The sequence below is a fragment of the Coregonus clupeaformis genome, unplaced genomic scaffold (assembly GCF_020615455.1).
Source record: "Coregonus clupeaformis isolate EN_2021a unplaced genomic scaffold, ASM2061545v1 scaf0845, whole genome shotgun sequence".
Lineage (NCBI taxonomy): Eukaryota > Metazoa > Chordata > Actinopteri > Salmoniformes > Salmonidae > Coregonus > Coregonus clupeaformis.
The window spans coordinates 122,808-147,370 of NW_025534300.1; the positions used below are offsets into that span (position 1 = coordinate 122,808).

Sequence of the window (24,563 nt, forward strand, 5' to 3'; positions counted from 1 at the left end):
TGAGGTGTCATTGTATCCATCTGAAGGCCTGTGAGGGAGGGAGGGAGGGAGGGAAGGAGTAATGGAGAGAGGGAGGGAAGGAGGGAGGGGTGGAGGGAGGGAGAGTGAGAGAGAGGGAGATAGAGTAGAGGTTTCATGAGGTCTGCCTTGCTGACGAGCTGGCTGGCTGGGAGAAAAGGAAACTATACATCTCCTTCTCACTCAGCGTCCTCTTGACTTCTGCCAACTTGAAATAGCCCAGCGGTAGGGAGGGCAGCTTTAGTGAAGTGTCCCAACAGGGGGTTGGAGGGGAGATAAGTGGTCCCTCTTTTTTCAAATTTTTTTCTCCCTCTCCTTCTACTTGTATCTTTCGATCCTCTCCTTCTCTCTCTCTCTCTCTCTCTCTCTCTCTCTCTCTCTCTCTCTCTCTCTCTCTCTCTCTCTCTCTCTCTCTCTCTCTCTCTCTCTCTCTCTCTCTCTCTCTCTCTCTCTCTCTCTCTCTCTCTCTCTCTCTCTCTCTCTCTCTCTCTCTCTCTCTCTCTCTCTCTCTCTCTCTCTCTCTCTCTCTCTCTCTCTCTCTCTCTCTCTCTCTCTCTCTCTCTCTCTCTCTCTCTCTCTCTCTCTCTCTCAGCCTGTCTTCTCTCTCTCCGTATCTTGTGGACTGGTTTAGTCTATGGGCTTTACTCAGTGAAAAGCATACTTGCTGATTATACTGTTATCTGGATTCAGCAGGTCTTCAGTGTGAATCAGGTCAAAACAGTAGGTCAGGAGGTTTATCCATAGTTTGAGTGCCACTCAAACACCCACCAAAATAATTGATAATGATAATTAATCTTTCTACCTAGAGCTTGAAGGGTAGAACATGACACATACACAGGTACAGAGCACTGAAGCCAACATTGTAAGGCCAATGGTGATCTCTCTGGATACAGTAAAGAACAGATTATGGAAAGGAGAGAGCACAAAGGAATTTGGTGATAGGGTCCACAGTCCCAATTTAAATACATTTTATGACACATCGACATATGTTTGATCTATCTGGTGGTCAAAACATTCACGCCTTCCTTACAGAATGACAAAACCTTACACTGACTATATGGTCAAATGAAAGTGAACAAATAAATAATTAGCCTAAATAATAAGTCATACAATCCAAGTTAATAATGGATTTTTAATAACGGTTTCTCAGTCATAGAACAGCACTATTTCCCACCTGATAAAACATTAGCATTTGTTTAAAACAATGAGTGCCAGTTTAAGGATGAACTAAGTATCCTATTCAGTAAGGGGCCGATTCCGACATAGGAAATGCAGGTGCGTAACGGGCTTTGCAGGCATGGTTCCCTTGCGCAAGCTGAATACATTTCATTCAACCGCTGAAAACCCTCCCACTTGCTGGCCAACAGATTTTCGTTCAATAGGGTTTTCAGTACATTTATCTTAAGCCATCCCTTTAAATACAGCGTACCTTTTAATTTGAATTTTGTCGACAGACTCAATAGAATATATCGAGAGAATGGGTTCAGAATATTAGGGATCAATGAAAGAAAGCCATCTAAATATCATATTAGTCTCTGTTTCAGCACCAACTGGTAGATGTAAAAATACTCTGATCTTGTACACTATTTAGGCAGATTCTAGGGTTATAAAGTACGAATCATTTAAAAAAAAACAGGTTTGGGGAGCCTTTACGCACAAAATATATTGATGAATCAAAAATACAGTGGTTTGATTCATCCTGAAAGTTGTCATATTCATGTTCAAACCATTAAATATTGGAAGGTGGAAAAAAGTGTACAACAAGGGTTGAACAATAGTCCTATAAATCGACCCTAATCCTCAGTAATCATGGAACTGGATGAAAATTGTCCTGTCTTTGTGAACCGTGCGCCAGGCTCCAGGTTTAACCTGCTACTTGTGGTCTGAGTTCCATAATGATTCAAATAGGCTACATGTCCCAAATTCTTGCAAAACGTTAGCCTAATATGATCCACTAATGCTAGCGAACCTAGAACCGAAAAAATGTATCATAATCTGGCTAAATGTTATTCTGCTCTGTATCTCCCACGTACACTCATCCTTTCTGTCAGGAAGCATGCTGAGCTTATTTAAATTCTAAGCTTTTGTAAAAAATTTAACCTACTTCAAAGACCAGTGTTGAAATGAAAACGAGAGAGAGAGAGAGAGAGAGAGAGAGAGAGAGAGAGAGAGAGAGAGAAGCATGAACACGCCAGCCAATAAAGCCTTTAATGAATTGAGAGAGAGAGAGAGAGAGAGAGAGAGAGAGAGAGAGACAGAGCGAGCGAGAGAGAGAGAGCTAATCATGTGGAGTTCAAGTAGCCACTATTGACTTCCCATAGTGGAGTATCAAGTGTTTGGACCTCCGTCTGGCTCCAGGACCAGGCCAGACGCTGGGGTGCTGACCCAACACAGACCAGGAGGAGAGAGGCCCAGGTTGGGTTCAGAGGGAGCGGCACCCCCTTGGTCTGCCCACCCGGAGATGAATTAATGAATACTTTATTTTTCTATAGTGACATTTTCTTCGTAACAAAACAGGCATTCCTGGCATGCATACAGTATAATACATCACAACACTTCACTTATATACAACATACATCACAGGAGACACATGGTCAGACAGACATATACACTGAGTATACAAAACATTAAGAACACCTGCTCTTTCCATGACATACAGTTGAAGTCGGAAGTTTACATACACTTAGGTTGGTGTCATTAAAACTCGTTTTTCAACAACTCCACAAATTTCTTGTAAACAAACTATAGTTTTGGCAAGTCGGTTAGGACATCTACTTTGTGCATGACACAAGTAATATTTCCAACAATTGTTTACAGACAGATTATTTCACTTATAATTCACTGTATCACAATTCCAGTGGGTCAGAAGTTTACATACACTAAGTTCACTGTGCCTTTTAACAGCTTGGAAAATTCCAGAAAATGATGGCTTTAGAAGCTTCTGATAGGATAATTGATATAATTTGAGTCAATTGGAGGTGTACCTGTAGATGTATTTCAAGGCATACTTTCAAACTCAGTGCCTCTTTGCTTAACATCATGGGAAAATCAAAAGAAATCAGCCAAGACCTCAGAAAAAAATTTGTAGACCTCCACAAGTCTGGTTCATCCTTGGGAGCAATTTCCAAATGCCTGAAGGTACCAAGTTCATCTGTACAAACAATAGTACGCAAGTATAAACACCATGGTGTCACGCCCTGGCTCTGGGGACTCTCGTATGTTGAGCCAGGGTGTTAGTTTCTGTGTTTTTGTGTTCTAGGTTGTGTTGCTTCTAGTTTGGTATTTCTATGTTGGCCAGGGTGGTTCCCAATCAGAGACGGCTGTAGCTCGTTGTCTCTGATTGGGAGCCATACTTAGGTAGCCGTTTGGCGTTTTGTTTATGTGGTATCTTGTTCCGTTTGGTTTGTGTAACCGTAGGACTGCACGTTTCGTATCGTTTGTTGTTTTGTTCTGGAATAAAAGAAGTATGTTCACATTCCACGCTGCGCATTGGTCCTCTCTTCCCGATGATCTTGACAGAAGATACCACCACGACTGGGTCAAGCAGCGTGATGAGGAGAGAGGTTGGAATTGGGAGCAGTGGAGTGAGAGTTGGGCGAGAACCATGGAGGCCTGGTCCACGGGGGAGAGACAAGCCCAGACATTTTTTAGGGGGGGGCTCACGCCGTGGACGACGGGGCAGCAGGAGTACGGGATAGAGTGGTTCAGAGGGTTGGCAGAGGAGGCCGCCAGGTTACGGGAGAGACAAAATATTTAAGTGCCTTTGAAAGGGGGATGGTAGTAGGTGCCAGGTGCACCGGTTTGTGTCAAGAACTGCAACACTGCTGAGTTTTTCAAGCTCAACAGTTTCCTGTGTGTATCAAGAATGGTCCACCACCCAAAAGAGATCCAGCCAACTTGACACATCCGTGGGAAGCATTGTAGTCAACATGGGCCAGCATCCCTTTGGAATGCTTTCGACACCTTGTAGAGTCCATGCCCAGACAAATTGACGCTGTTCTGAGGGCAACTCAATATTAGGAAGGTGTACTGTGGGTGGTGGGTTATGGTTTATAGTCCTTTGTTGGTTGGCATGAATTACTTGCGTGCCTGGAGACTCTTCCTCCAGTGAGTAGATGTTGTACAGTACAGTAGGCTAACTCTTTCCCAAGTATTACCAGTGTACAGTGTCCATTTCAGGACAGACTCAATCTCAGTGTGGATGTCTCAGTAAGAAGGAGTGAAACAACGCCAAGCTAAAACCAAGCATTAACATATTGGCTATCACAAGATAGGCCTGGAATACACTTCAGAACTGGTCAATCTTTATTGTCCCCTAACAGAGTGAACGGTCGAGATAGGACTAAGGGGCCCAACTAGAAATGTCTTCAGTTGGCCACGTCCCAACGGCCCCAACACTTTGGAGATGTATGTTTCTATTCTGGTCTGTTCTTGTTCAAACACATAATTATGTTCAAGCTTAACATTTATTGTATTGCTTAAGATTACTGTCTCACTGGTCAAACCTTATAAACAATGATCCTTCTCTCTTGAGGGAAAGTAAATGACTCATAAGCAGATCATCTTTCACATTGTTTAGGGAGAGTCATTTAGGGCGAGCAGGGAGCTTCAGGGGTGAATTTTTGAGAGGTCAAACCCGTCAGACAGAAACACAAATCAGATCGGTAGCTACTGTGTAATAACAAAAACAAATGACTAACATTCTGGAGGGTGAGTCATTACGTAGCTATGATCACATTTCAAACGGTCTTCTCCATTAAAATATCCTCTTCCTATCTTAGTCACACCAACCACATGCCCTCAGTGCCAACCAGATGCTCTTATCTCATCCAGACTGACCTATATCTGCCCTGCAAGATTCAAAAGAAAGGAATGCTAGTGAATAGCAGAAGCTAAGTTGTTTGATTTCTGTGGTGACCATCCCCAAACCCAAAGACGAGGGTGGGATTCCTCAGTTACATGATGATGATGATGACCTTACAGAGTCTTGCATTGGACTTGATTGGCTGGCCGAGCTCAACTATCCTGTTCTCTTAGGGTGCATCTGAAATTACATCCTATTCCCTTTATAGTGGCCTACTTTTGACCAGGGCCCACAGGACTATATACAGTTGAAGTCGGAAGTTTACATACACCTTAGCCAAATACATTTAATCTCAGTTTTTCACAATTCCTGAAATTTAATCCTAGTAAGAATTCCCTGTCTTAGGTCAGTTAGGATCACCACTTTATTTTAAGAATGTGAAATGTCTGAATAATAGTAGAGAGAATGATTTATTTCAGCTTTTATTTATTTCATCACATTCCCAGTGGGTCAGAAGTTTACATACACTTAATTAGTATTTGGTAGCATTGCCTTTAAATTGTTTAACTTGGTTCAAACGTTTCGTGTAGCCTTCCACAAGCTTCCCACAATAAGTTGGGTGAATTTTGGCCCATTCCTCCTGACAGAGCTGGTGTAACTGAGTCAGGTTTGTAGGCCTCCTTGCTCGCACACGCTTTTTCAGTTCTGCCCACACATTTTCTATAGGATTGAGGTCAGAGCTTTGTGATGGCCACTCCAATACCTTGACTTTGTTGTCCTTAAGCCATTTTGCCACAACTTTAGAAGTATGCTTGGGGTCATTGTCCATTTGGAAGACCCATTTGCGACCAAGTTTAAACTTCCTGACTGATGTCAGAGCCAAGTCACTTGGCTCTGTCATATCCTCACATGGCCTCTCCTATCATTGCTACGCTGACGATACACAACTAATCTTCTCCTTTCCCCCTTCTGATAACCAGGTGGCGAATCGCATCTCTGCATGTCTGGCAGACATATCAGTATGGATGACGGATCACCACCTCAAGCTGAACCCTGGCAAGACGGAGCTGCTCTTCCTCCCGGGGAAGGACTGCCCGTTCCATGATCTCGCCAACACGGTTGACAACTCCGCTGTGTCCTCCTCCCAGAGTGCGAAGAGCCTAGGCGTGACCCTGGACAACACCCTGTCGTTCTCCGCCAACATCAAGGCGGTGACCCGCTCCTGCAGGTTCATGCTCTACAACATTCGGAGAGTACGACCCTGCCTTACACAGGAAGCGGCACAGGTCCTAATCCAGGCACTTGTCATCTCCCGTCTGGACTACTGCAACTTGCTGTTGGCTGGCCTCCCTGCCTGTGCCATTAAACCCCTACAACTCATCCAGAATGCCGCAGCCCGTCTGGTGTTCAACCTTCCCAAGTTCTCTCACGTCACCCCCCTCCTCCGCTCACTCCACTGGCTTCCAGTTGAAGCTCGCATCCGCTACAAGACCATGGTGCTTGCCTATGGAGCAGTGAGGGGAACGGCACCTCTGTACCTTCGGGCTCTGATCAGTCCCTACACCCAAACGAGGGCATTGCGTTCATCCACCTCTGGCCTGCTGGCTCCCTTCCTCTGCGGAAGCATAGTTCCCGCTCAGCCCAGTCAAAACTGTTCGCTGCTCTGGCACCCCAATGGTGGAACAAGCTCCCTCACGACGCCAGGACAGCGGAGTCACTCACCACCTTCCGGAGGCATTTGAAACCCCACCTCTTTAAGGAATACCTGGGATAGGATAAAGTAATCCTTCTACCCCCCCTAAAAAAAAAATAAAAAAATTGGTAAAGTGGTTATCCCACTGGCTATAGGGTGAATGCACCAATTTGTAAGTCGCTCTGGATAAGAGCGTCTGCTAAATGACGTAAATGTAAATATGTTTATTGGTTTGTTGTATGCTACTGTATACAACAGTAATGTTTGGCCTAATAAATATTTTCTTTTTTCTACATTGCATTGGTGTTTACAGTGTACTTGTTACCCCTCTCAGCAGATTACTTCCCCCCCCCCCCAAAATTGTAAAGTGGTTATCCCACTGGCTATAGGGTGAACGCACCAATTGGTGAGTCGCTCTGGATAAGAGCGTCTGCTAAATGACGTAAATGTGCCCTTGAGCAAGGCACTTAACCCTAATTGCTCCTGTAAGTCGCTCTGGATAAGAGCGTCTGCTAAATGACTAAAATGTAAATGTAAATGATGTACGTGTTACCTTCAGGCGTTTGGAAATTTCTCCCAAGGATGAACCAGACTTGTGGAGGTCTACAATTGTTTTTTTGAGGTCTTGGCTGATTTCTTTTGATTGACCCATGATGTCAAGCAAAGAGGCACTGAGTTTGAAGGTAGGCCTTGAAATACATCCACAGGTACACCTCCAATTGACTCAAATTATGTCAATTAGCCTATCAGAAGCTTCTAAAGCCATGACATCATTTTCTGGAATTTTCCAAGCTGTTTAAAGGCACAGTCAACTTAGTGTATGTAAACTTCTGACCCACTGGAATTGTGATACAGTGAATTATAAGATAAATAATCTGTCTGTAAACAATTGTTGGAAAAATTACTTGTGTCATGCACAAAGTAGATGTCCTAACCGACTTGCCAAAACAATAGTTTGTTAACAAGAAATTTGTGGAGTGGTTGAAAAACGAGTTTTAATGACTCCAACCTGAGTGTATGTAAACTTCCGACTTCAACTGTAGGTAATAGGGTGCCATTTGGGACGCACACTTTTAATCATTTACCAGCTGGAGAGGTCAACGGTTAAAGGTGAACTTCACAAGACGGGGTCAGGGCAGACGATGGCCAGATCAGGATAGCCACTTAAAGACTCTCTGACCTCTGCACAAAGTGTAATGGGTCAGCCAAGCAGCCTCACTCTCCTCGCCACAGCTAAGAGTATAGCCTGGCCCCGTCAGTCAGTCACTGGGTTGCCTCAGCCTCAGTTTGTATTGTTTTCCTCTCCTCCTCCTCCTCCTTCTCCTCCTCCTCTCTATTCCTAGGTGTTGTGGATCTGAAGGAGCCGTAAAAAGGGCAATTCAAAGCTCTCAGCCATAACAGTAATACGTCCTGAGTGAAACTTTAGACAGCCATTAGGCTAATGGGCCCTACTCTAACGGCCCTCTTTGGGTTTCAGTTGCAGGGTGACGGGCCCCTGTACTTCATATTGATATTAACATGGTGCAATGAGTCCCATTTATAAAGCATGAAATAGACCGGGATGGCCGCTCTCAGGTAAACAGAATTAAACCCGGGTGTCAGTTGATATGTACCTCCCAAGACAAGTTGTAAACCCTTTTCTGATCCTGATTCCATGCTATCTGAAAGGGATAGGTACAGTATGCTAGTAGTTGGTCCACTACTCTAACTTGTACCCTAACTGTTCTAAACACTAGGGCTGCAGTCAGTCTTCTCTCCACATAGCCTACAGTACAGGTCTCAGTTACAGCCTCCTGCCCTCCTCGTGAGAACAGGAAGCCAGGCACGGATTTTACAGTCAGAACCATTTACTGTGTTTTATCCCTGGTTAGCAGGGCAACACACACACACACAGACCTACCTCAGGTGGAGGGAGGGAGAGTGGGAGAGAGAGAGAGTGAGGTTGGGGGAGAGGGAGAGAGGGGAGGACAGACGGGAGTGGGGGTGAGAAAGACAAAGGGGGAGAGAGAGAGAGAGAGAGAGAGAGAGAGAGAGAGAGAGAGAGAGAGAGAGAGAGAGAGAGAGAGAGAGAGAGGGGTAGGGGGAGATAGGAAAGGAGAAAGGGATAAGAGAGAGAGAGAGAGATATTAGTGCCCCCTCCCTCTCTTTCTCTCTGCTCTATTTGTTTTTACCAGAGAGCGAATGATAGCGTCCTCAATTAGAGGGGAAGTGCTTTTTTATGGAGCCCTCTCTGGTGGTGCAGGTCCTGACACACACACACACACACACACACACACACACACACACACACACACACACACACACACACACACACACACACACACACACACAGCTATGTTTTCGTGAAATTTCAGGACTTTTTTGAGTATTTTTTCACCATCCTATTTTCCTTAACCCCTAACCCTTAACCTAACCCTAACCCCCAAAACCCTAAACCTAACCCTAAACCTAACCCTAACCCCAAAACCCTTAACCTAACCCTTAAGCTTAAAATAGCATTTAAACAAATTCAGGACCTGAAAAAAGTTATTGTTTTCCTTTTTTTTACGGACATTAAGGTGAAATGTTTGGATATTGGGGTCCTGATAATAATAATAATATGCCATTTAGCAGACGCTTTTATCCAAAGCGACTTACAGTCATGAGTGCATACATTTTTGTGCATGGGTGGTCCCAGGGATCGAACCCACTACCTTGGCATTACAAGCGCTGTGCTCTACCAGCTGAGCTACAGAGGACCACTGATAATGTAGGAAAACAAGTGTACACACACACACACACACACACACTGTGGGGTTGAGGAGATGGGAATTCGAGCTGCAACTAATGTTCTCGTTACCTACAGCGAATTGAGTTAGAGCTCACCTATGGAAAGTTTTACTTTTGGCCATGTAATGTCCCGACATACTCCCTCTGGGTTCATCCCAAATGGCACCCTATTCCCTGGTCAAAAGAAGTGCATTATATAGGGAATAGGGTGCCATTTGGGACTGAGACTCTCTCTTCAATTCAATGGAACACTCTGGGGCTGTGTAAGCAACAAGCCTCATGCACACAGTGAGTGGTGTGTTTCCAATGACATGGCTGCACACTGTCACATTGCTTCTACATCAGCCACAACAGGCTGAGCGGGAATCAACCTGTTAAGGCACTCCTTACGTAAAGACGTGCGCACACACACAGGCACGTATGCACACACATACGCACACTCCGAAAACCTGTACAGGAACAAATGCTAAGAGTGCCCTTGGATAGCTAGAGAGAGAGAGCGAGAGAGAGAGTGAGAGAGGCCAAACCACATGACTAACAACATTGGACACTTTATGGAACACAAAGCCTTCACTATCACTATCTCATCCTGGAATATACAAGGTCTGAGGTCATCTAACCCTAAAGAGCAAGAACCTGGACTTCACCAAAGAAATCAGAAATACAGACATTGTCATCCTACAAGAAACATGGTATAGAGGAGATGGACCCACTGGTTGCCCTCTAGGTTACAGAGAGCTGGTAGTCCCATCCACCAAACTACCAGGTGTGAAACAGGGAAGGGACTCAGGGGGTATGCTAATTTGATATAAAGCAGACCTAACTCACTCTATTAAATTAATCAAAACAGGAACATTTTACATTTGGCTAAAAATTCAAAAGGAAATGATCTCAACAGAGAAAAATGTCCTCCTGTGTGCTACCTATATCCCCCCACTAGAATCCTCATACTTAAATGAAGACAGCTTCTCCATTCTGGAGGGGGAAATCAATCATTTCCAGGCCCAGGGACATGTACTAGTCTGTGGTGACCTAAATGCCAGAATTGGACAAGAACCTGACACATTCAGCACACATGGGGACAAACACCTACCTGGAGGTGAGAGTATTCCCTCCCCCATATGCCCCCCTAGGCAAAACTACGACAACATAACCAACAACTCCTGCAGCTCTGTCGCACGCTGGGTATGTACATAGTCAATGGTAGGCTTCGAGGGGACTCCTACAGTAGGTACACCTATAGCTCATCTTTTGGCAGTAGTACTGTAGACTACTTTATCACTGACCTCAATCCAGAGTCTCTCAGAGCGTTCACAGTCAGCCCATTTACACCCCTATCAGATCACAGCAAAATCATAGTCTACTTGAACAGAGCAATACTCAATGATGAGCCATCAAAGCCAAAGGAACTGAATAATATTAAGAAATGCTATAGTAGGAAGGAAAGTAGTGTGGAAACCTACCAAAAAACAATTAAGCAACAACAAATTAAATCCCTTATAGACAGCTTACTGGACAAAACTTTTCACTGTAATAGTGAAGGTGTAAACTTGGCAGTAGAAAAACTAAACTGTATATTTGACCTCTCAGCTTCCCTATCAAATCAAAAAATGTCAAGCAGAAAACTGAAGAAAATTAACAACAATGACAAATGGTTTGATGAAGAATGCAAAAACCTAAGAAAGAAATTGAGAAACCTATCCAACCAAAAACATAGAGACCCAGAAAACCTGAGTCTACGCCTTCACTATGGTGAATCACTAAAACAATATAGAAATACACTACGGAAAAAGAAGGAACAGCACGTCAGAAATCTGCTCAATGTAATTGAAGAATCCATAGACACTAACCACTTCTGGGAAAATTGTAAAACACTAAACAAACAACAACACGAAGCGTTATCTATCCAAAACGGAGATGTATGGATAAACCACTTCTCCAATATTTTTGGCCCTATAACAAAGAACAAACAGCAAAAACATATACATGATCAAATACAAATCTTAGAATCAACTATTAAAGACTACCAGAACCCACTGGACTCTCCAATTACATTGAATGAACTACATGTCACGTCTCCTCCCGTTGCTCCCCTCCGGCGCTCTGATTCGCCAGTCTACTGAGCCACCGGTCTGAGCGCACCACCTCGGCAACACAGGAATGGAAACCCAATGCACCCTAATCACCTCCAGCGCACCTGCACCTCATCATCTCATCACCACCACTATATAGCCCTGGACTGTTCAGTCATTGTTGTGTGTAATTGTTAGCGTTGTGTCGTTTACTCGCGCCTTGTTATTCTCTTTCTCATTGTTAAGTAAACCTTTATCTTGTTGATTCCTGCATCTGCATCCTGCCTCTTCGTATCCTCAGTACTCATCACACTACAGGAAAAAATACAAACCTTCCAACCCAAAAAGGCCTGTGGTGTTGATGGTATCCTACATGAAATCATAAAATATACAGACCACAAATTCCAATTGGCTATACTTAAACTCTTTAACATCATCCTTAGCTCTGGCATCTTCTCCAATATTTGGAACCAAGGACTGATCACCCCAATCCACAAAAGTGGAGGCAAATTTGACCCCAATAACTACTGTGGGATATGCGTCAACAGCAACCTTGGGAAAATCCTCTGCATTATCATAAACAGCAGACTCGTACATTTCCTCAGTGAAAACAATGTACTGAGCAAATGTCAAATTGGCTTTTTACCACATTACCGTACGACAGAACACGTATTCACCAAGCACACCCTAATTGACAAAGAAACAAACCAAAACAAAGGAAAAGTCTTCTCATGCTTTGTTGATTTCAAAAAAGCTTTTGACTCAATTTGGCATAAGGGTCTGTTATACAAATTGATGGAAAGTGGTGTTGGGGGAAAAACATACAACATTGTACACAAACAACAAGTCTGCAGTTGAAATTGGCAAAAAAACACACGCATTTCTTTCCACAGGGCCGTGGGGTGAGACAGGGATGCAGCTTAAGCCCCACCCTCTTCAACAAATATATCAAAGAATTGCCGATGGCACTAGAACAGTCTGCGCACCCGGCCACACCCTACTAGAATCTGAAGTCAAATGTCTACTGTTTGCTGATGATCTGGTGCTCTCCCCAACCAAGGGGGGCCTACAGCAGCACCTAGAACTTCTGCACAGATTCTGTCAGACCTGGGCCCTGACAGTAAATATCAGTAAGACAAGAATAATGGTGTTCCAAAAAAGGTCCAGTTGCTAGGACCACAAATTCAAATTCCATCTAGACCGTTGCTCTAGAGCACACAAAAAACTGTACATACCTTGGCCTAAATATCAGCGCCACAGGTAACTTCCACAAAGCTGTGAACGATCTGAGAGACGAGGCAAGAAGGGCTTTCTATGCCATCAAAAGGAACATAAAATGTGACATACCAATTAGGTTCTGGCTAAAAATACTTGAATCAGTTATAGAACCCATTGCCCTTTATGGTTGTGATGTCTGGGGTCTGCTCACCAACCAGGAATTCACAAAATGGGACAAACACGAAATTGAGCAAAAATATCCTCAGTGTACAACGTAAAACACCAAATAATGCATGCAGAGCAGAATTAGGCCAATACCCGCTAATTATCTAAATCCAGAAAAGAGCCGTTAAATTCTACAACCACCTAAAAGGAATCGATTCCCAACCTTCCATAACAAAGCCATCAACTACAAAGAGATGAACCTGGAAAAGAGTCCCCTAAGCAAGCTGGTCCTGGGGCTCTGTTTACAAACACAAACAGACCCCACAGAGCCCCAGGACAGCAACACAATTAGACCCAACCAAATCATGAGAAAACGAAAAGATAATTACTTGACACATTGGAAAGAAACAAAAACTGAGCAAACTAGAATGCTATTTGGCCCTAAACAGAGAGTACACAGTGGCAGAATACCTGACCACTGTGACTGACCCAAACTTAAGGAAAGCTTTGACAATGTACAGACTCAGTGAGCATAGCCTTGCTATTGAGAAAAGCCATCGTAGGCAGACCTGGCTCTCAAGAGAAGACAGGCTATGTGCACACTGCCCACAAAATGAGGCGGAAACTGATCTGCACTTCCTAACCTCCTGCCAAATGTATGGCCATATTAGAGACACATATTTCCCTCAGATTACACAGACCCACAAAGAATTCGAAAACAAACCCAATTTTGATAAACTCCCATATCTATTGGGTGAAATACCACGGTGTGCCATCACAGCAGCAAGATTTGTGACCTGTTGCCATAAGAAAAGGGCAACCAGTGAAGAACAAACACCATTGTAAATACAACCCATATTTATTTATATTAACTATTTGCACATAATATGACATTTGAAATGGAACTTGTGTGAGTGTAATGTTTACTGTAATTTGTTTTCTTCTATTATTTATTTCACTTTTGTTTATTATCTATTTCACTTGCTTTGGCAATGTAAACATATGTTTCCCATGCCAATAAAACCCTTAAATTGAAATTGAATTGAGAGAGAGAGAGAGAGAGATGGGAAATGAGAAAAGAGTTTCCCATCAGCGTGCTGTGCTCCGTCTCTCCAGTCAGTTGGACCCCTGAGTGGAGACTCCTAAAGCCCATGGAATAAACCCCAGAGACATGGGAAACCAGTTTTATCAAACTCTCTGTGTGTTCCATAGAGTCTGGGTGGACCCCTTCTCCCCTTCTCCCCTCCTCCCTCCTCCCTCCTCCCCCATTAACACTGAGGGGATGTGTGAGAAAAGAACCAAGAAGTGTGGTTCTCCCTCCTCTCTCCGTCAGGCCAGGGGTGTAAATTCCAGCCCCACCCAGGGGCTCAGGATGAAGGGGAGTCTGAGCCCTGTGTGCCCCCTCCTCTCCCCAGCAGGAGCCCTAGAAAGTAATGAAGGTTGGGGCGGCAAGGCGGCTGGGGACCGTTGGGGGGCCGGTCGGGGCTGGCGGGTTAGAGGATTCCAGCCTGATGGTGTGGAGAGGGCCTTTCTGTAACTCTCCGCAGGTAGCCAGGAGCACAGCCCTGAGGCAGGGATTCCTGGGCCTGCTCCACTCATCACCTCTGACGACCGGGGTCTTAATGACACTGTTCACACAATCACACCCTGCTTTTCCCCGCCCTCTCTTACCCTCTCCCCTCTGTCTCCATGCTCTTTCTCCCCCCAACACGCTGTCTCCCTTCTGCTCTCTTTCTTTACCCTCTTTCTTTCTCAACCTCATTTCCTATCCACAGCAGCTAACTTACTCTAACATCCTTCGTCTTGCTCTCTTCTCCCATACTATAACCAACTATAATATACTGTAACCAACTATAATATACTGTAACCAACTATAATATACTGTAACCAACCATAATATACTGTAACCAACTATAATATACTGTAACCAACTATAATATACTGTAACCAACCATAATATACTGTAACCAACTATAATATACTGTAACCAAGCAAAATATACTGTAACCAAGCATAATATACTGTAACCAACCATAATATACTGTAACCAACTAAAATGTACTGTAACCAACTATAATATACTGTAATCAACTATAATATACTGTGTAAGCACACATAATAGTCCTCCAGGATGGTTGCTGTGAAAAACACTAAGCAAGTTATATCACCTTGCAAACACACACCCAGACACACTGAACATTCCCCCCCCCACTACCTTTCCCACCAATGGATATCCTCTCAAATATACCTTTCATTATTCATTTGCATTCCTTCCCCCCTCGCCTCCTCATCTTGGGGGTCTAACTACCAGCTCTCTCCCGGAGATAGGAGCCCAGCCCCTGGCCACTGCCACCCCCCATTGGCCTGGACCAAATAAAACCTCATAAAGGCTAATGTTGCGCTAACATGCCTCTCGCCAGGGGTGGGCCATGTCAGGTCACGGTTTGGAATATAGCTGGGCGCTAACCAAAGTTAATTACACTCCCACCGGGGCGGTGAGACACACACACATGCACATAAACACACACACGCAGGCATGCACTAACACAAACACACCGGGTGGGGCGATTCCCGTTCCCGGTTGGTTAACTGCCTCCGGGCTATAACGTCTAACGTGGGGACGACCCATAGAGCCACAAAACGGCAGGAAGTGGGTTTTTATTTCCTTTATGCCTATCTGATTACCCACAAATCCCTTTGGGCTCCTTCCGACACAAAAAGTCCCCCTATCTGCTCTCTCCCTCTCTCTCAGCCAATGAGGAGAGAACATATCTCCATAACTCATCTAATAATAATAGAGAACGATCTCTGTAACTCACAAGAGAACCCTCTGACTTCTGACACCTGGGTCACTTGGCAACAGCATGAGATTTCCTTCTTTCTTTGGGAAACCATCATAACTGGTGGAATGTTGCATATACAGTGCCGTGAAATGTATTTGCCCCCTTTCTGATTTTCTCTATTTTGGCATATTTTTGATAATGAATGTTATCAGATCTTCAACCAAAACCTAATTTTAGATAAAGGGAACCCGAGGGAACAAATAACACAACAATTACATATTTATTTCATAAACAAAGTTATGCAACACCCAACGACATGGGTCCCAATCACTGCATTCCATGGTAAGAACCTCATACCAACGGTCAAGCATGGTGGTGGTAGTGTGATGGTTCAGGATCAAAAATATGCAATAGTAGAGAACATTAGAAAGGGGGCAAATACTTTTTCACGGCACTGTATGTAGGGCAAGAATACAGTGTGTACGTAATCAGTCTGTAAGGTACAATGTAAAAAAAATTGTAACTGGTTCCACAGCATTTTTTTTGTTTACTTAACTTTTCAAAGTTTTACCTGAAAAAAATAATTGTTGGCCCAAAATTTGTTCCAACTTGAGAAAACGTTGGCGCCTCCAATAGGGGTGGGAAGGCCAAGAGACCAGAGGTGGAGGAACGGAGTGCTCGGGTTGGGATGTAGGGTTTGAGCATAGTCTGAAGGTAAGGAGGGGCAGTTCCCCTTGCTGCTCCGTAGGTAAGCACCATGGTCTTGTAGTGGATGCGAGCTTCGACTGGAAGCCAGTGGAGTGTGCGGAGGAGTGAGTTGACATGGGAGAACTTAGGAAGGTTGAACACCAGGTGGGCTGTGGCATTGTGGATAAGTTGTAAGGGTTTGATGGCACAAGCAGGGAACCCAGCCAACAGAGAGTTGCACTAGTCTAGACGGGAGATGACAAGTGTCTGGATTAGGACCTGCGCAACTTCCTGTGTGAGGAAAGGTTGTACTCTACAGATGTTGTAGAGCGAGTCACTACAGGAGCGAGTCACTGCTTTGATGTTTGCAGAGAACGACAGGGTGTTGTCCAGGGTCACGCCAAGGTTCTTTGCACTCTGGGAGGGGGACTCTGTGGAGTTATCAACCACGATGGAGGGGTCTTGGAGCGGGCAGTACTTCCTTAGGAGGAAGAGCTGCTCGGTTTTGTCAAGGTTGAGCTTGAGGTGGTGGGCCCTCATCCAAGCTAAGATGTCTGACAGGTACGCAGAGATGCGTGTCGCCACCTGGGTGTCAGAAGGGGGGAACGAGAAGAGTAGCTGAGTGTCATCCGCATAGCAATGATAGGAGAGACCATGTGAGCATATGAGAGAGCCGAGTGACTTAAAAGAGAAAAGAGGAGAGGGCCTAGAACCAAGCCCTGGGGGACACCAGTAGTGAGAGTACGTGGTGTAGACACAGATCCTCTTCACGTCACCTGGTAGGTGTGACCTGCCAGGTAGGATGCAATCCAGGAGTGTGCAGAGCCCAACCCTGAGAGTGTGAAGAGGAGGATCTGATGGTTCACAGTGTCGAAGGCAGCAGATAGATCTAGGAGGATGAGAACAGAGGAGAGAGAGTCAGCTTTGGCAGTGCGGAGAGCCTCCGTGACACAGAGGAGAACGGTCTCAGTTGAGTGAGCCACCTTGAAGCCTGAGTCTGAGACAGAAGTCTGAGACAGAAGTGTTTTGGAAAGAAAAGAAAGAAGGGATACCGGTCTGTAGTTTTTGACGTCAGAGGGGTGAGTGTTGGTTTTGAGTGTTGGTTTCTTGAGGAGGGGAGCGACTCTGGCCATCTTGAAGTCAAAGGTGACGCAGCCAGTGGTCAGGGATGAGTTGATGAGGGAAGTGATCGGGAATGGGAGAAGGTCTCTAGAGATGGTCTGGAGAAGGGAGGAGGGGATGGGGTCAAGTGGGTAGGTTGTTGGGTGGCCGGACACTAGTCGCAGGATTTAATCTCTTCTCCTTGCATCCTCCTCTGCGCTCAGTGGGTGACCTTGCTGTCTCAGACAGACAAACAGATATAGTCTCTCTGTCCCTCAGTCGCTCAGAGACACACATACATACCACATCTGATCTGTGTCAGGTATCCTGTGGGTTTGTGTTGTGTGGTCCATCAACAGGAAGTGAGGGTTAATCAGAGCAGGAAATAAGTGGGATATGTACTGTATCCACCATACTAACTCACATTGATCCTCTTGCAGTTTAGATAATTTCTTTGTTTTCCTGAAACTCTGGAGGGAGTAAACAAATCCTTTTAATGTTTCCAGCTGTAAACATGGTATATAATGGAATTAGGCTAGTCAGTGTGTGTGTGTGTGAGTATGAGTAATAAACGCGGTCTCGCTCATTTGTTTCCGCTGTGCGGGGTCATGGTGGTAAAGCTCTCTTCCTCTCCGTAGGGTGTGTGTGTGTGGTGTCCCAGTCCCAGGAGGAAGCATCTGTGTGGCCTCCACGGCTGCATGTTCCCCGGCCTGACAACCAGGGAACAACCATGGAACCATCTGCCTAGGGACAAGCCAACCGCCACTATGGACTCTCTCTGCAGTGTGTGTGCGTGCCTGCCTGCCTGGTAATATAATGTGTGTGGTAGAGCACATGCTGTGTCCTAAACACATCTTTTAGATGACATCATAGCTCTTTGGAATATAGAGCAGACATAGAAACGTAATAGCAGGTAATGCACATCGGCTGCGTCCCAAATGGCAACCTATTTCCTACATAGAGCACTACTTTTAACCTACATAGTGCATTACTTTTAACCAGAGCCCTATGGTTCCTGGTCAAAAGTAGTGCACTATTTAGGGAATAAGGTGCCATTTGGGATGCACACATCCTCTCTGACATTCACTTTCCTAAGCTGCCCCCCCACATTATAGTATATGACTAATTCTTACAAGAACGCAATGACAAACTGAACAGGGAACTAACGTTGGAAAGTTGGAGAGAGAGTTTTACCATGTTTGGACCACCAGGCAGAAACAGAACCGTTTAACATAGACTTTATCTGGTCTGGAGGGAAGGATCTCTGTTTCAGGTGAGCCCTAAAATCAGCCAGCTGCATACCTTTATAATGAGAGGAATGTCCAGCCAGCTATTCCAGCTCCGCCACAGAGCATGGAGCTCCCTCTTCCAAGAACAGCTAAGCCCTGTTGTTCTACTTCTTCCTTCCTAAGCCGTGTTGCAGCCAGCATGACTAAACTAGAGGAAAGACTCTCCTCTCCTCTCCTTTCCTCTTATCTACTCTCTCCTCCTCTCTACTGACAATGTGCTGGTTCTCTTTTCCCTGTCTCACCAGGCCAGACACTCGAGTCGCTGAGAGCTTCGCTCTGATCACACAACGAACCACCGACACACAGACTGCCATAGGAGTTTGGGACACTGCCGCGCTGGAACGTGTGTTGTCACCGATACGAACTCATCGCTGAGTTTCCGTGACTGCTGCTCAGGGCGATGGGTGACCTCTCTTCCCCGCTTTGTCCTTCGCTGCTCCGAGGAGAGGTACATAATGGAGAGGTACATAATGGAGTCATCATTTGTCCTGACTTCCTTCCCACTAAACTCCAGAGAGAGAACTGGAGGACAGTTAACCAACTCAATGGAAAACAACTGCAATCATCCACGTCAGCTTTATTGAAAAAGGACCAAATATAGAATAAGAGTACAACTAACACATTTAGGAAAACCATTTATATCTCTTAAAGAGTGAATGCAGGCTTAGGAACCAGATCAACCAAACTGAAGGACAGAAGCTACATTACAGAAGAAGAAAATGAGCAACAGAAAGCTTTGAATGACCGGAATGGAAGCAGCATCATTAGAACACAAAGTAGGAACTGAATTGGCATGAAAAATGAGCACTACACCACTTTATTTAGTTTCCTTGAAAGTCACTTTGAAAATAACAGCCACGCCTTGTAGATCTCTCTCTCTCTCTCTCTCTCTCTCTCTCTCTCTCTCTCTCTCTCTCTCTCTCTCTCTCTCTCTCTCTCTCTCTCTCTCTCTCTCTCTCTCTCTCTCTCTCTCTCTCTCTCTCTCTCTCTCTCTCTCTCTCTCTCTCTCTCTCTCTCTCTCTCTCTCTCTCTCTCTCTCTCTCTCTCTCTCTCTCTCTCTCTCTCTCTCTCTCTCTCTCTCTCTCTCTCTCTCTCTCTCTCTCTCTCTCTCTCTCTCTCTCTCTCTCTCTCTCTCTCTCTCTCTCTCTCTCTCTCTCTCTCTCTCTCTCTCTCTCTCTCTCTCTCTCTCTCTCTCTCTCTCTCTCTCTCTCTCTCTCTCTCTCGGATTAAGCCTAGTCCCGAACTAAAAAGTATGTTCAATGGAGATCAATGACGCTCATCCCTCAACTGACATGGTATCTGACTTTAACAATGTGCAAAAGGTGCATCATCACCCCGTCACACTAAACAAACCAACAATGGCGGAACATCCCTCAACATGTTGTTACAGTATCATTTACATTCAATGGAACTAATGTGTAAATGGTGATAGCCTACGTTTTTAATAGAATCGACAATGCCAATCCAGGCTCTAGTTTGAATATATTACTCTCTCTCTCTCTCTCTCTCTCTCTCTCTCTCTCTCTCTCTCTCTCTCTCTCTCTCTCTCTCCCTCTCTCTCTCTCTCTCTCTCTCTCTCTCTCTCTCTCTCTCTCTCTCTCTCTCTCTCTCTCTCTCTCTCTCTCTCTCTCTCTCTCTCTCTCTCTCTCTCTCTCTCTCTCTCTCTCTCTCTCTCTCTCTCTCTCTCTCTCTCTCTCTCTCTCTCTCTCTCTCTCTCTCTCCCCCCCCCCCCCCAGTCTGGTTGGCGGACAAGGACCAGAGACCCTGATTGACGTCACAGCATTGGTCTCTAAAGACAGATCCACAGCTGCTCAAGTCAGGTGTTTGTTTTTGTTCAAACCAGGAAGAGGACGCAGGTATAACTCTGTGTGCGTCCCAAATGGCACTCTATTCACTATATAGTGCACTATTTTGGGCCCTGGTTAAAAGTAGTGCATTAGATAGGGAATAGGGTGCCATTTGGGACGCTCTTTCTGTCTTTGAAAACACTGGGCAAAGCTTCCTGACTGGAGAACCACAGGCCAGACAGATACAGCTCAACCTGTCATTCTGTCAAACAACCTTTTCTCACTCTGACTCACTTTACACTCACACAGACATACACACAGATGGATGTTTACACGCTCACATAGACTACACACGCTTGTATACAGATGCACACAATTGTACACATATACACACCTTGTTTGGCTCTAAATCTGGGATTCACAAAAGTTTCTGTGTTACTAGCTGATTGATTCCTAATTGTGCATACCATCAGACATGATGGCATGCATGAGTACTCACCTTCTCAGTTCATTTTCTTATAGGGAACAAACAGTCCTGGCACTCCTACAATAACAAACACTCTCCATAAAAAAAAAATATACACACTTAGCTATTAGACGGTCTAATTTTCAATACCTTCCTTATTCCAAAGCCTGTTGGTTTCAGAGTCACTGGAATCTGACCTCATCAACGTCATCCTGGGGGGAAAAAGACAATTACACAGGATATCATCTAAGTGCGAGTAATAAATGTAGCATAAAGAGCTGGAGAAGAAAGGAATTTGAGGGGAACTCATTGGCTGTAGCTTTGAACAGGACCTTCGGAGCGTTCAGGCCCTCTCTGATGACAGCCAGATGGCATCCTCTGATACTGGCTGTTCATCATCACCTCCATGAGCACACACACACACACACACACACACATGCAGGCACACACACACACGCAGGCACACACACACACACATTCAGGCACACACATACACGCACGCACAAACAACAATGACGAGACAGGGAGGAGGTGAGCCAGGCGGTGTGGTGCCAGGAAAATAACCTCTCCCTCAAAACGAAGGAGCTGATCGTGGACTTCAGGAGACAGCAGAGGGAGCACGCCCCCATCCACATCGACGGGACCGCAGTGGAGAAAGTGAAAGCTTAAAGTTCCTCGGCGTACATATCACTGACAATCTCAAATGGTCCACCCACACAGACAGTGTGGTGAAGAAGGTGCAACAGCGCCTCTTCAACCTCAGGAGGCTGAAGAAATTCAGCTTGGCTCATAAGACCCTCATAAACTTTTACAGATGCACTATTGAGAGCATCCTGTTGGGCTGTATCACCGCCTGGTACGGAAACTGCACCGCCTGCAACCGCAGGGCTCTCCAGAGGGTGGTGCGGTCTGCCCAACGCATCATCGGGGACACACTGCCTGCCCTCCAGGACACCTACAGCACCCGATGTCACAGGAAGGCCAAAAAGATAATCAAGGACATCAACCACCCGAGCCATGGCCTGTTCACCACGCTATCATCCAGAAGGCGTGGTCAGTACAGGTGCATCAAAGCTGGGACCGAGAGACTTGAAAACAGCTTCTATCTCAAGGCCATCAGACTGTTAAATAGCCCAGTGGAGGCTCCTCAGAGGAGGAAGGAGAGGTCCATCCTCCTCAGTGAATTTCATACAAATAAAAAATTTTAAACATTGAAAAAGTTATCCTTTTTAGATAAAACTATACTAGATATATTCACATGTAACCAAATAATTTATTAAAACACAGTGTTTTGCAATGAAGGTCTACAGTAGCCTCAACAGCACTCTGTAGGGTAGCTGTCATGAATGCTGATGTGGATGCGGTGGTGGAGTCAAACGCAGGACACAGAGGAATAAGTCAAAACGACTTTACTATAACCTCGAAAGGTACACACAAAATAAACGGCCTCAAAATACACTAGAGGCGAAACAAATACGCAAGTGCCTTAAAACCAACACGAAGTGCCAAGGTACCGAACCTATACATCCATGACAAGCGGACAATAACACACAAAATACAAACATAACATAGGGGAACTTATAGGTGACATAATCAATACAGAATACGAAACAGGTGCACTAACTAGACATGACAAAACAAACATCGAAAACATCAAACGGTAGTAGCTAGTACTCCGGGGACGACGAACGCCGAAGCCTGCCCGAGCAAGGAGGAGGAGCAGCCTCGGCGGCATCCGTGACAGTACCCCCCCCTTGACGCGCGGCTCCAGCCGTGCGCCGACCCGGCCTCGGGGGACGGCCAGGAGGACGCGGAGCAGGGCGCGTGGGATGACTCGGTGGAACTCCGTCAGGAGGGGAGGGATCTAAAATGTCCCTCCTAGGCACCCAGCACCGTTCCTCCGGACCGTACCCCTCCCACTCCACGAGATACTGCAGACCCCCATCCGACGTCTCGAATCCACAATGGACCGGACTGAGTACGCCGGAGCCCCCTCGATGTCCAGTGGGGGCGGAGGAGTCTCCCGTATCTCATTGTCCTGGAGTGGACCAGCTACCACCGGCCTGAGGAGAGACACATGGAACGAGGGGTTAATGTGATAATCATTAGGCAGTTGTAACCTGTAACATACCTCGTTCAATCTCCTCAGGACTTTAAATGGCCCCACAAACCGCCGACCCAGCTTCCGGCAGGGCAGGCGAAGGGGCAGGTTTCGAGTCGAGAGCCAGACTCGATCTCCAGGTGCGTACACTGGACCCTCACTGCGGTGGAGATCGGCGCTCGCCCTCTGCCTACGGATAGCCCGCTGCAGATGTACATGCGCAGCGTTCCATGTCTCCTCCGAGTGCCGAAACCACTCATCCACCGCAGGAGCCTCGATCTGGCTCTGATGCCATGGTGTCAGAACCGGCTGATACCCCAACACACACTGGAAAGGGGTCAGATTAGTAGAGGAATGGCGAAGAGAATTCTGGGCAATCTCCGCCCAGGGGATATACCCCGACCACTCCTCCTGCCGGTCCTGGCAATATGATCTCAGAAACCTACCCACATCCTGGTTCACTCTCTCCACCTGCCCATTACTCTCAGGGTGGAAACCCGAGGTAAGGCTAACCGAGACCCCCAAGTGTTCCATGAATGCCCTCCAGACTATAGAGGTGAATTGGGGACCCCGATCAGACACTATATCCTCAGGTACCCCGTAGTGCCGGAAGACGTGGGTAAACAAAGCCTCAGCAGTCTGTAGGGCAGTAGGGAGACCCGGCATTGGGATGAGACGACAGGCTTTAGAGAACCGATCCACAACGACCAGAATGGTGGTATTCCCCTGAGAGGGGGGAAGGTCCGTGACAAAGTCTACCGAGAGGTGAGACCACGGCCGTTGTGGAACGGGAAGGGGTTGTAACTTCCCCCTGGGCAGGTGTCTAGGCGCCTTACACTGAGCGCACACCAAGCAGGAGGAGACATAAACCCTCACGTCCTTAGCCAATGTTGGCCACCAGTACTTTTCGCTAAGACAGTGCACTGTCCGGCCAATACCAGGATGTCCAGAGGAGGGTGACGTATGAGCCCAATATATGAGACGATCCCGAATCTCGAGCGGAACGTACGTCCACCCCACTGGACACTCTGGAGGAGTAGGGTCGGTGCGTAATGCCCGCTCGATTTCCGTGATCGACCTCCCACACCACCGGCGCCACCAGACAAGACTCCGGCAGTATGGCAGTGGGATCAATGGACCTCTCCTCTGTGTCATATTGCCGGGACAGGGCGTCTGCCTTACCGTTCTGGGACCCTGGGATGTAAGTGAGCTTAAACACAAACCGGGCCAGAAACATGGTCCACCTAGCCTGACGAGGGTTCAGTCTCCTAGCTGCCCGGATGTACTCCAGGTTACGATGGTCAGTCAGAATGAGAAAAGGGTGTTGAGCCCCCTCAAGCCAATGCCTCCACACCTTTAGGGCTTGAACCACGGCTAGCAGCTCCCTGTCCCCCACGTCATAATTACGCTCCGCCGGGCTGAGCTTCTTAGAGTAAAAAGCGCAGGGCCGGAGTTTAGGGGGCGTGCCTGAGCGTTGAGACAGTACAGCCCCAATACCGGCCTCTGACGCGTCCACCTCCACCTGGAACGCTAAAGTGGGATCCGGATGCGCCAGCACCGGAGCAGAGGTGAACAGGTCCTTTAGTTTACCAAACGCCCTGTCCGCCTCA

At 46.2% G+C, this 24,563-nt stretch overlaps 2 pseudogenes; one reads left to right on the forward strand and one right to left on the reverse strand.

The window, feature by feature from the left end:
• Nucleotides 1-5,811: 5,811 nt before the first annotated feature.
• LOC121537408 lies at nt 5,812-6,596 on the forward strand (annotated as a pseudogene).
• Nucleotides 6,597-14,162: 7,566 nt separating this feature from the next.
• On the reverse strand, nt 14,163-17,090 carry LOC121585561 (annotated as a pseudogene).
• Nucleotides 17,091-24,563: the final 7,473 nt, after the last annotated feature.